Below are 13,371 nucleotides of genomic sequence, written 5' to 3'. Positions count from 1 at the left end.
GTTTGACTTGCACGGTTAATTGCAGTGCATTCTGTGTCACTAATATGTTAGATTTATCAAATGTATGCATTCAATTGTATGTGTAGACAGCTTGACAGAAATGGTAGCAGAAGGTCAATGTTTAATTTTTGTTGCACACATATCCAGATGATGCTGCATACAATTTTTCCAATGATGCTGTAGGTGTGATCGAGGAGTCCACCTTCTGCAACTATTTCTGTCAAGCTGTCTACACATACAATTTGATGCATACATTCAATAAATACAACATATGCACCACACAGAATGCACTGCTACTGACTCTGCAACGCAATGCTGCAAGGCAAATGCAGCGTTGCATTGGAAATGAATGTACTTCTGGTGTACCAAAATGCAATGATGCTGTCGGTGTGATTGAGTCAGTTCTCTGCTTAGGGTGCATGGATAAAGCCATTACGCCTCGATCACACCGGTAGTGTAATGAGCAAAATGGTATGCAGCATCATCTGGATATGTGTACAACAAAGTTCAACATTCACCTTCTGCTACCATTTCTGTCAAGCGGTCTACACACAGTTTGTTGCATACAGTTAGATAATTCCTAGGTATGCACCACACAGAACAGAAAGCAGTGCAACGCTGTAGGGCAAATGCAGCTTTCCATTGGAAATTAATGTACTTATGTTGTACTAAAATGCAAAAACCTGTCGGTGTGATCAAGGCGTTAGCCGTGGTAGCCTATATTAGCCATATATCACAAACCCCGAGGTGCCTTATTGCCATTTTAACTAGTTAAACATAAATACAACAGTAAACAAGTATTTTTGCGTTATACCCGTGGTAAATTGTTTGATACACATGAATCAGCATCCATGAACCAAAAGTACCCGGTTTAGAAACGCCCATTGAAGCGTGAAACGGGCAGACACTAGGACACACAAATAACCCAGCCAATCGCGTCACTCTTGACTTGTGAGTTGTGGTCGATAACCTACCTCGTTGAAGCGTTCTAGACGAGGTGAATGGATATTCACAATGCATCGACAGCTGGAGCGGTTCTGAAGTTACAATCGAAGACGGTGAGTTGCTACGTTTGTTAAAATTGTATTCATATCAACCGTTTTTTTTTAATGCTTAACAACTTTGCGAGTTTCCTGTGGCGTTGACATTCTACATAATTGTCGATTTGAAGTTGACTTCTCGGCGGTGTTCTAATGTTTACATAGCTTCAACATAGAAAGTGCGAGCGTCTTGGCTTCAGCGATACATTCCGTAATTTTAACAGATTGACTGCCTAAACAGCAAAAAACGTAATTATGTGACCAAACTTTGCATCTGCACTGTATTTTAGTGGACATTGTTACAGGTAGTCCTTGTGCATAGCGATATGGGTTGTTTAACTTTGCAATGAGTGGTTTTTGTTTGACAAGTAAAAGAATCAAGAGTCTCAGCATCACTCTGTTACATGGAATTGGCAATTGTCAAAGCCCTCTGCCCCGGGTTGGGTTCAGAGGCTGGCGCAGCTGGCTGCCAGGCAGTCATTGACCAGGGAGGGTTTAGGCACTGAACAGCTGGGTACTGGGGGGGGGGTCCACAGGGAGGGGACCAGGTGCAACATGTACACTACTTTAATTTGACTAAGTCTGTGTGTATGGTGGGCGGCCAGCATTTTGCAACCCTTTGACTTGGCTGTGCAAGTTTTAAAATGTATTGGTCGCCTTGGTGCACTCAACATCCTCGATTTTTATCGGAGGCTAAAGCCCTGATTTGGTCAAACGGTAAAGTATATTATCATCATGATTAATGTAATGAAAGGGTCTGCCTGCCTTCCCCTGTAGGATAATGTTACCTGTTTTGCTGGGGCCTGCTGCTGTGTTGAGTGAGCCACTCTCTCCCATTTCTGATTATATAACAATGAGTTCTGATTGTATAACATCGTAAAATCCAATTGCGGGGAAAATACCACTATCCTCTTGTCATGCTTGGAGAGGAGCGTCAGCTTTCTGTAGGTATACTTTTTACTTCTCAATTCTCAACTCAATAGCAACTACAGTGCATTTGGAAAGTGTTCAGACCCCTTTACTTTTTCCACATTTTATGTTACAGCCTTATTCTAAAATTGATGTTAATTTTTTCCCCCTCAATCTACATACAATACCCCATAATGACAGCAAAAACAGATTTAGACATTTTTGCCAATTTGTTTGAAATAAACTGAAATATTACATTTACATAAGTATTCAGACCCTTTACTCAGTACTTTGTTGAAACCTATGGCAGTGATTACAGCCTCGAGTCTTCTTGGGTATAACTCTACAAGCTTGGCACACCCCATTATTCTCTGCAGATCCTCTCAAGCTTTGTCAGGTTAGATGGGGAGCGTCGCTGCACAGATATTTTCAGTTTTTTTCAGAAATGTGCGATCGGGTTCAAGTCCGGGCTCTGGCTTGGCCAATCGAGGACATTCGAACACTTGTCTCGAAGCCACTCCTGCTTTGTCATGGCTGTGTGATTAGGGTCGTTGTTGTGTTGGAAGGTGAACTCGGCGCTACAGTCTGAGGTCCTGTGCATTCTGAAGCAGGTTTTCGTCAAGTATCTCTCTGTACTTTGCTCCTTTCATCTTTCCCTCGATCCGGACTAGTCTCCCAGTTCCTACCGCTGAAAAACATCCCCACAGCATGATGCTGCCACCATGCTTCACCTTAAGGATAGTGCCAGATTTCCTCCAGAGGTGATGCTTGGCATTCAGGCCAAAGATTCAATCTTGGTTTCATCAGACCAGAGAATCTTGTTTCTCTTGGTCTGAGAGTCCTTAGGTGCCTTTTGGCAAACTCCAAGCGGGTTCTCATGTGGCTACCGTCTGGCCACTCTACCATAAAGACCTGACTGGTGGAGTGCTGCAGAGATGGTTGTCCTTCTGGAAGTTTCTCCCATCTCAACAGAGGAGCTCTGTCAGAGTGACCATTGGGTTCTTGGTCACCTCTCTGATCAAGGCCCTTCTCCCTCGATTGCTCAGTTTGGCTGGGAGACTAGCTCTAGGAAGACTCTTGGTGGCTCCAAACTTCTTCCATTTAAGAATGATGGAGGCCAATGTGTTCTTGGGGACCTTCAATACTTGCAGACAGTTTTTTTTGTACTCTTTTTCCAGATGTGTGCCTCGACACAATCCTGTCTTGGACAATTCATTTGACCCTCATGACTTGGTTTTTGCTCTGACATGCACTGTCAACTGTGGGACCTTATATAGACAGGTGTGTGCCTTTCCAAATCATGTCCAGTCAATTGACTTTACCACAGGTGGACTCCAATCAAGTTGTAGAAACATCTCAAGAATGATCAATGGAAACAAGATGCACCTGAGCTCAATTTTGAGTCTCATCAAACGGTCTGAATACTGATGTAAATAAGGTATTTCTGTTTTTTTAAAATTTTTAATACATTTGCAAACATTTCTAATAACCTGTTTTCACTTTGTCATTATGGGGTGTCGATTGAGTAAAAATGTATTTAATTTATTTTATAAGGTAACGTAACAAAATGTGGAAAAAGTCAAGGTGTCTGAATACTTTCCGAAAACACTGTGCTTTACAAACAAGATATTTGATATGGCTTTGCGAAATGCACATTGGTCATTGCGAGTGCATAGCCTCATTTGACGGTAGGCTACAACTGCAAATGAAATTGACATAAAATGTACTGTTTGACTAAAAAACCCTGGAGTTGATGTCCGCTCCCACATGGAAATCTAATTAGCATAATAAAATCCCCAAATCTGTATTTTTAAGCTAGAGATGTTTTGTAGTTGTCTTAATCCACTCCATCCGCCGATGTTGCACTTCCACATCTGTGGTGAAAGGTGACGGAGCTAAAGCAGTGTGTGACGGAGCTAAAGCAGTGTGTGACGGAGCTAAAGCAGTGTGTGACGGAGCTAAAGCAGTGTGTGACGGAGCTAAAGCAGTGTGTGACGGAGCTAAAGCAGTGTGTGACGCAGTGTTTGACGGAGCTGACGCAGTGTTTGACGGAGCTGACGCAGTGTTTGACGGAGCTGACGCAGTGTTTGACGGAGCTGACGCAGTGTTTGACGGAGCTGACGCAGTGTTTGACGGAGCTGACGCAGTGTTTGACGGAGCTGACGCAGTGTTTGACGGAGCTAAAGCAGTGTTTGACGGAGCTAAAGCAGTGTTTGACAGACCATGCGACATCCAGAAAATCCGTCTTCTCACAAAATCGTCTGCAGCGTCCAAACGGTTTTGCCTACAAACTATTATGACCCCCTATGGAAAGATGTCACTCTCAGTTTTGCTCTATGACCCCCAACAAGCATATTGGGACTTGTCTGAAGTTTTTACAGCTGTTCTGACAACTTTTTTTGCGGGGGGGGCTTATCTGTTCTATGTATTGAATATGTTGTTCAATGCATTTGTATGGGCTAATAGCAGTAAGGCCAAATTACATTTTATTTTTTATAATTCAAGGGGTTTTACAATTCAAAATGAAAATGTCTAAATGATCCTTGGTATGACCTTAAAACAATTGCATATATAGTGGCAAGAAAAAGTATGTGAGTCCTTTGCAATTACCTGGATTTCTGCATAAATTGGTCATCAAATTTGATCTGATCATCTAAGTCACAACAATAGATAAACGGTGTGCTTACAATAATTTGTGTTATTAGTGTATTTTTCTTGCCTATATTGAATACATCATTTAAATATTCAGTGTAGGTGGGAAAAAGTATGTGAACCCCTAGGCTAATGACTTCTCCAAAAGCTAATTGTAGTCAGCAAACCTGGAATCCAATCAATGAGACGAGATTGGAGTTGCTTTGGCCTATAGCAAACTCACATTTAGAGTTTTTTTTTAATCACAAGAAGCATTGCCTGATGTGAACCATGCCTTGAACAAAGGGATCTCAGAAGACCTAAGATTAAGAATTGTTGACTTGCTGGAAAGGGTTACAAAAGTATCTCTATAAGCCTTGATGTTCATCACTCCACAGTAAGACAAATTGTCTATAAATGGAGAAAGTTCAGCTCTGTTGCTACTCTCCCTAGGAGTGGCCGTCCTGCAAAGATGACAGCATTCTGTGCTGTGCTCTTGCAAAGTGAGGTTAAAAAGAATCCTAGAGTCCTAGAGAGACTCTGAAACATGCTAACATCTCTGTTGACGAGTATACGTTACCTAAAACACTAAACAAGAATGGTGTTCATGGGAGGACACCACGGAAGAAGCCACTGCTGTCAAAAAAAAAACATTGCTGCACGTCTGAAGTTTGCAAAAGTGCAACTGGATGTTCCACAGTGCTACTGGCAAAATATTCTGTGGACAGATGAAACTACAGTTGAGTTGTTTGGAAGGAACACATAACACTAGGTGTGGAGAAAAAAAGCCACAGCACACCAACATCAAAACCTCATCTCAACCTCATGGTGGAGGGAGCATCATGGTTTGGGGCTTCCTCAGGGCCTGGACAGCTTGCTATCATCGACGGAAAAAAATATTTCCCAAGTTTATCAAGACGTTTTGTAGAAGAATGTTAGGCTATCAGTCCGCCAATTTGAAGCTCAACAGAAGTTGGGTGATGCAACCAGACAACCACCCGAAACACAGAGGTAAATTATCAACAGAATGGCTTCAACATAAGAAAATACACCTTCTGGAGTGGCCCAGTCAGAGTCCTGACCTCAACCTGATTGAGATGCTGTGGCATGACCTCGAGAGTAGTTCACACCAGACCTACCAAGAATATTGCTGAACTGAAACAGTTTTGTAAAGAGGATTGGTCAAATTCCTCCTGACCGTTGTGCAGGTCTGATCTGCAACTACAAAAAACGTTTGGTTGAGGTTATTGCTGCCAAAGGAGGGTCAACCAGTTATTAAATCCAAGGATTCACATACTTTTTCCACCCTGCACTGTGAATGTTTACATTGTTCAATAAAGACATGAAAACATATACTTTGTGTTATTAGTTTAAGCAGACTGTTTGTCTATTGTTGTGACCTAGATGAAGATCAGATCAAATTTTATGACCAATTTATGTAGATATCCAGGTATTTCCAAAGGGTTCACATTTTTTTTCTTGCCATTGTAGCTTAGTACAGTGGTTCCCAAACTTTTTATAGTCCCGTACCCCTTCAAACATTCAACCTCCAGCTGCGTACCCCCTCTAGCACGAGGGTCAGTGCACTCTCAAATGTTTTTTGCCATCATTGTAAGCCTGCCCCACACACACACAATGTTGTATTGGAGTGAGTCTCAGTCTTAAATCATTTTCCACACACAGTCTGTTCCTGTATTTAGTTTTCATGCTAGTGAGGGCCAAGAGTCCACTCTCTTGCATAGGTACATGGCTGCAAAGGGCATCAAAGTCTTAACAGTGCAATATTCCAAGGCAGGATACTCTGAGTGCAGCCCAATCCAGAAATCTGGCAGTGGCTTCTGATTTAAATTCAATTTTCACAGAACCGCTTGTTGCAATTTTGATGAGGCACTCTTGTTCAGATATCTATAAGTGGACTGGAGGCATGGCATGAAAGGGATAACGAATCCAGTTGTTTGGGTCATCCGGTTGGGGAAAGTACCTGTAATTGTGCACCCAACTCACTCAGGTGCTTCGCTATGTCACATTTGACATTTGTCCGTAAGCTTGAGTTCATTTGCAGACAAATCATACAATGTTGGAAAGACCTGTGTGTTATCCTTGTTAATGCAGACAGAGAAGAGCTCCAACTTCTTATTAATAGCTTCAATTTTATCCCGCACATTGAATATAGTTGTGGAGAGTCACTGTAATCCTAGATTCAGATCATTCAGGCGAGGGGAAAAAACATCACCCAGATAGGCCAGTCCTGTGAGAAACTTATCATCAGTCAAGTGGTCAGACAAGTGGAAATAATGGCCAGTCAAGAACTTTTAAGCTTGTCTCTAAATTCCCCAAAATATGTCAATACATTGCCCCTTGATAACCAGCGCACTTCTGTATGTTATAAAAGTCTTACATGGTCCCTGCCCATATCATTGCATAGTGTAGAAAATACACGAGTTCAGGAGCCATGCTTTAAAAAAGTTAACCATTTTCACTGTAGTGTCAAATGTCAGGGCTTAGTCTGTAGAGGGTTATTAATACATGGCTACTAGCAGTGGCTATTATCTTTGGAGTTTGATCTAGGTAATGGGTTTTGAGTTTCCACTTAGGCCAACTCAGGTGATGAATTAGCCCCAAATAAATGTGCCTATGATATTATATCACATAAAGATGTAGTCAAATTCATCTCTATTTAACCCAAAATATATAATTCTGGAGCCTTATTTTCTAAAATATAACAACAATGGCATAATTGTCTACCCACGATGCATTTCAATCACTGGAATAGGTTGCACATTAAAATACTTTGAATCACAACATAAAGATGATGAAACAAAGTATTTATTCAATACCATCTCCGTATATTATACTTTCTAATAAAGCACTGAGAATGATACTCATATTTTCTATTGCGTGACAGCAGATTATATATATTTTTTGGGTGCGACCAAATCATGGGCTGGTGCCACAAACGGAAAAACTTGGGAAAATGTTAGTCTGGAGCCCTGTGTGGGTCCTCAAACCATCATGGCCACCTAATCATCCCCAGCTTCCAACTGTCTCATTCATCCCCCCCCTCCTCTCCCCTGTAACTATTCCACAGGTCATTGCTGTAAATGAGAATGTGTTCTCAGTCAACTTACCTGGTAAAATAAGGATACCATTTTTTGGGGGGTGGGGGGGGGGGTGATTGATGCCTTGTCAAGGGTATTGGAGAGGAGCGGCAAGAATGACGGATAGGAAGAGGGAGGAAGAGGGATATGGTGACATGGAGTCATTTATCTGTGTGCTGGATCTGCCCAGCCAGTCACTACGGGAGACCAGAGGCACCTCAGGACAGTCTGTCTGTTTTAGCAGCGCTCTCTCTCTCTCTCTTCTGTGCCTTCATCTCTCATTCTCTCTTCCATCTCTTATTCTCTCTGTCTGACTTTCTCTGTGGTGTTTTTAAACACATGAGCATGTCTCATTAAAAAAAGAGTCAGACCGAGATTGACTTTGTTTCTCCTGTCTTTCTCTCTTCTTTCATTCTGTCTGCCTCATTTACTGTCTTAAACCCCCGCAGCGCTCTCCCTGCCCCAACACCCCTGCAGCGCTCTCCCTGCCCCAACACCCCTGCAGCGCTCTCCCTGCCCGAACCCCCGCAGCGCTCTCCCTGCCCCATCCACCCCCGCAGCGCTCTCCCTGCCCCATCCACCCCCGCAGCGCTCTCCCTGCCCCAACACCCCGCAGCGCTCTCTTTGTTTTCATCACTGTCCTTCCTCTCAGCCAATCTATCATACCACAACTTTCTTTCTTGTTCTTTCCTCCCATCCACCCTCTTCTGTCTTTGCCACCATATCGGTGCACAACTACATTTCCTCCCTTCATCTCATTCTCATGCTATCCAACTCACTTCCCTGTAGCATATATTCTCTTTTTTACTTCATTAATTTGTCTTGTCATCTCTTTTACTTCTTTCATTTGTCTTGTCATCTCTCTCTTGTATTTTCTTCCCTCTTTCATACTCTCTCAATCTCAGATTATCTCTCTCTTATCCACACTCTCTCTTATTTTCTGTCTCTCAGCTAAAGTTATGAGAATGTATTAAGGAGAGATGTTTAGTTAACAGACAGGGTTTAGTTAATAGCCCAATGGACCAGCTACTATCCCTCCTATTACAAGACTGAAGCCCAATAAACATGGGCATATCTATGTTACAACAATGAAATTGTATAAATGATATAACATTTTATCTTTCAGGTGTCTGCTTAAATTTAGCATAAAGGTCCTGTCAGATTTGATTAATTTAATTGATTAGTTAGTCAAAAAAAATGTGTATACACAAAGTACATATATTTTCATGACAGGGACAGAACAATGGTCAGTGACGTACAGTATTTCCGATGTGGTCCCTGAAGTCATGAGATGAGTACTGTCTTTTCATGTGAGACTTGGCAGATGGTACCAGTTCTAGCTAGTTTGTTGTTTTAGTTGACATACTTGCATAGCTTTTCCACCAGGGCTGTATGTTAGCACAGCAGGAGGGCAGAATGTACAGTGTATGTCAAGATGTCAACGGGTGTATTATTGTTTTTCCTCCTCGAAGACTCATGCTTATATCTGGTGTTGCTTTTCTATACAGTGGCGCACAAACACACAGCCATTGTAGGTGTTCAAACCAACTCTCTTGCTCTTTTTCTCTCTTTCTCTCTCTCTTTCGTCTGTCTGTGTTTCTGTCTCTCTTTACTAAGTGCTGAACAATGATTGAGTGCACAAAATCACCTGGCATGAAATGTTGCACCTATGACAGAGTTACGGCTGCCTGCAAGACTATACTACATGACCAGATGTATGTGGACACCCCTTCAAATGAGTGGATTCGGCTATTTCGGCCAAACCCGTTGCTGACAGGTGTATAAAATCGAGCACACCGACATGCAATCTCCATAGACAAACATTGACAGTAGAATGACCTTACTGAAAAGCGACTTTCAATGTGGCACCGTCATAGGATGCCACCTTTCCAACAAGTCAGTTTGTAAACATTCTGCCCTGCTAGAGCTGCCCCGGTCAACTGTAAGTGTTGTTATTGTGAAGTGAAACGTCTAGGAGCAACAGCGGCTCAACCGCAAAGTGGTAGGCCACACAAGCTTACAGAACGGAATGCTGAAGCACGAAGCGCGTACACATCTGTCCTCAGTTGCAACACTAATTTATTCTCATACACAGAGAATAAAAAAAATATTTAGTGACGTCAGTTCTCATTTGCATTTCGATGACTGAGGCGACCCCCACCTCAAGCTACTCTTAAAAAAACAGCATGGCTACCACAGCAATCTGCAGCGATACACCATCCCATCTGGTTTGGGCTTAGTGGGACTATCATTTGTTTTCAACAGGACAATGACCCAACACCTCCAGGCTGTGTAAGGACTATTTGACCAAGAAGGAGAGTGATGGAGTGCTGTATCAGATGACCTGGCCTCCACAATCACTCAACCTCAACCCAATTGAGATGGTTTGGGATGAGTTGGACCGCATAGTGAAGGAAAAGCAGCCAACAAGTGCTCAGCATATGTGGGAACTCCTTCAAGACTGTTGGAAAAGCATACCAGGTGAAGCTGGTTGAGAGAATGCCAAGAGTGTGTAAAGCTGTCATCAATGCAAAGGTTTGGCCACTTTGAATAATCTAATATTTAAAATATATTTTGAAATAACATGCTTCCCAATGTGTTAATTCATAGTTTTGATGTCTTCACTATTATTCTACAATGTAGAAATGGTAAAGATAAAGAAACCCTTGAATGAGTAGGTGTGTTCTAACTTTTGACTTGTACTATATATGTGTGTGTGTGTGTGTGTGTGTGTGTGTGTGTGTGTGTGACTAGTAATCAAAAGGTTGCTTGAATCCCCGAGCTGACAAGGTAAAAATCTGTCGTTCTGCCCCTGAACAAGGCAGTTAACCCATTGTTCCTAGGCCGTCATTGAAAATAGGAATTTGTTCATAACTTGCCTAGTTAAATAAATGTGCGTCTTGCAGTGTGATATGGAATGTGTGTAATGCTGCAAAATGATTTACTGTGTGATCCAATACCAGTGTGTGTACTCTGTAAGTAGGCTATACCTCATGTATGTGAATGACTATGGTTTGCCATGTCTGGGGTGTATGTATTCATTATGTACAGTGTGGTTTCATAATGTCTTTGTGTTCTTCTAACACACAGACTTACAGTGCCTTCAGAAAGTATTCAGACTCCTTGACTTGTTTTACATTTTCTTATGTTACAGCCTTATTCTTAAATTGTTTAAATATAAAAAATCCTCAGTAATATATATATACACACAATACCTGATAATGTGCAGCCGTATTCATTGATCTGGCCAAGGCTTTCGACTCTGTCAATCACCATATCCTCATCGGCAGACTCGACAGCCTTGGTTTCTCAAATGATTGCCTCGCCTGGTTCACCAACTACTTCTCTGATAGAGTTCAGTGTGTCAAATCGGAGGGTCTGCTGTCCGGACCTCTGGCAGTCTCTATGGGGGTGCCACAGGGTTCAATTCTTGGACCGACTCTCTTCTCTGTATACATCAATGAGGTCGCTCTTGCTGCTGGTGAGTCCCTGATCCACCTCTACGCAGACGACACCATTCTGTATACTTCCGGCCCTTCTTTGGACACTGTGTTAACAACCCTCCAGGCAAGCTTCAATGCCATACAACTCTCCTTCCGTGGCCTCCAATTGCTCTTAAATACAAGTAAAACTAAATGCATGCTCTTCAACCGATCGCTACCTGCACCTACCCGCCTGTCCAACATCACTACTCTGGACGGCTCTGACTTAGAATACGTGGACAACTACAAATACTTAGGTGTCTGGTTAGACTGTAAACTCTCCTTCCAGACCCATATCAAACATCTCCAATCCAAAGTTAAATCTAGAATTGGCTTCCTATTTCGCAACAAAGCATCCTTCACTCATGCTGCCAAACATACCCTTGTAAAACTGACCATCCTACCAATCCTCGACTTTGGCGATGTCATTTACAAAATAGCCTCCAATACCCTACTCAACAAATTGGATGCAGTCTATCACAGTGCAATCCGTTTTATCACCAAAGCCCCATATACTACCCACCATTGCGACCTGTACGCTCTCGTTGGCTGGCCCTCGCTTCATACTCGTCGCCAAACCCACTGGCTCCATGTCATCTACAAGACCCTGCTAGGTAAAGTCCCCCCTTATCTCAGCTCGCTGGTCACCATAGCATCTCCCACCTGTAGCACACGCTCCAGCAGGTATATCTCTCTAGTCACCCCCAAAACCAATTCTTTCTTTGGCCGCCTCTCCTTCCAGTTCTCTGCTGCCAATGACTGGAACGAACTACAAAAATCTCTGAAACTGGAAACACTTATCTCCCTCACTAGCTTTAAGCACCAACTGTCAGAGCAGCTCACAGATTACTGCACCTGTACATAGCCCACCTATAATTTAGCCCAAACAACTACCTCTTTCCCAACTGTATTTAATTTTAATTTATTTATTTATTTTGCTCCTTTGCACCCCATTATTTTTTATTTCTACTTTGCACATTCTTCCATTGCAAAACTACCATTCCAGTATTTTACTTGCTATATTGTATTTACTTTGCCATCATGGCCTTTTTTGCCTTTACCTCCCTTCTCACCTCACATTGTATATAGACTTGTTTATACTACATTATTGACTGTATGTTTGTTTTTACTCCATGTGTAACTCTGTGTCGTTTTATCTGTCGAACTGCTTTGCTTTATCTTGGCCAGGTCGCAATTGTAAATGAGAACTTGTTCTCAACTTGCCTACCTGGTTAAATAAAGGTAAAATAAAATAAAATAAATAAATAATGACAAAGTGAAAACAGGTTTTTATACATTTTTGCAAATATATTAAATATAAAAACCGATACCCTATTTACATAAGTATTCAGACCTTTTGCTAAGTGACTCAAAATTGAGCTCAGGTGCATCCTGTTTCCATTGATCATCCTTGATGTTTCTACTAGAGGTCAACCGATTAATCTGTTTTCATAACAATCGGAAATTGGTATTTTTGGGCAGCGATTTGCCCATATTTTATTTATTTATTATATATATTTATTTTTTGGACCTTTTTTATTTAACTAGGCAAGTCAGTTAACACATTCTTATTTTCAATGACGGCCTAGGAACGGTGGGTTAACTGCCTCGTTCAGGGGCAGAACGACAGATTTTCACCTTGTCAGCTCGAGGGACCCGAGCTTGCAACCTTAACTAGTCCAACGCAATAACGACCTGCCTCTCTCTCGTTGCACTCCACAAGGAGACTGCCTGTTACGCGAATGCAGTAAGCCAAGGTAAGTTGCTAGCTAGCATTAAACTTATCTTATAAAAAACAGTCAATCATAATCACTAGTTAACTACACATGGTTGAGGATATTACTAGATATTATCTAGCGTGTCCTGTGTTGCATATAGTCTGACTGAGCATACAAGTATCTTACTGAGTGGTGGTAGGCAGAAGCAGGCGCGTAAACATTCATTCAAACAGCACTTTCGTGCGTTTTGCCAGCAGCTCTTCGTTGGGCGTCAAGCATTGCGCTGTTTATGACTTCAAGCCTATCAACTCCCGAGATGAGGCTGGTGTAACCGAAGTGAAATGGCTAGCTAGTTAGCACGTGCTAATAGCGTTTCAAACGTCACTCGCTCTTTGCCTTCTAGTAGTTGTTCCCTTTGCTCTGCATGGGTAACGCTGCTTCGATGGTGGCTGTTGTGTTGCTGGTTCGAGCCCAGGGAGGAGCGAGGAGAGTG

At 42.2% G+C, this 13,371-nt stretch overlaps 1 protein-coding gene across 1 annotated transcript in view; it reads left to right on the top strand.

The window, feature by feature from the left end:
* Positions 1–883: 883 nt before the first annotated feature.
* LOC109872269 (SPRY domain-containing SOCS box protein 4-like) overlaps positions 884–13,371 on the top strand; it is a 119,756-nt gene continuing 107,268 nt past the window's right edge. Inside the window, exon 1 of the mRNA XM_020463448.2 lies at positions 884–1,058. The gene's annotated coding sequence lies outside the window, so the exon portion shown is untranslated. The remainder of the gene's footprint in view (positions 1,059–13,371) is intronic.

Source organism: Oncorhynchus kisutch, linkage group LG27 (assembly GCF_002021735.2).
Source record: "Oncorhynchus kisutch isolate 150728-3 linkage group LG27, Okis_V2, whole genome shotgun sequence".
NCBI classification, from domain to species: Eukaryota; Metazoa; Chordata; class Actinopteri; order Salmoniformes; family Salmonidae; genus Oncorhynchus; species Oncorhynchus kisutch.
The sequence above is the reverse complement of the archived record's forward strand: the minus strand, read 5'-3'. Positions and strand labels throughout refer to the sequence as shown.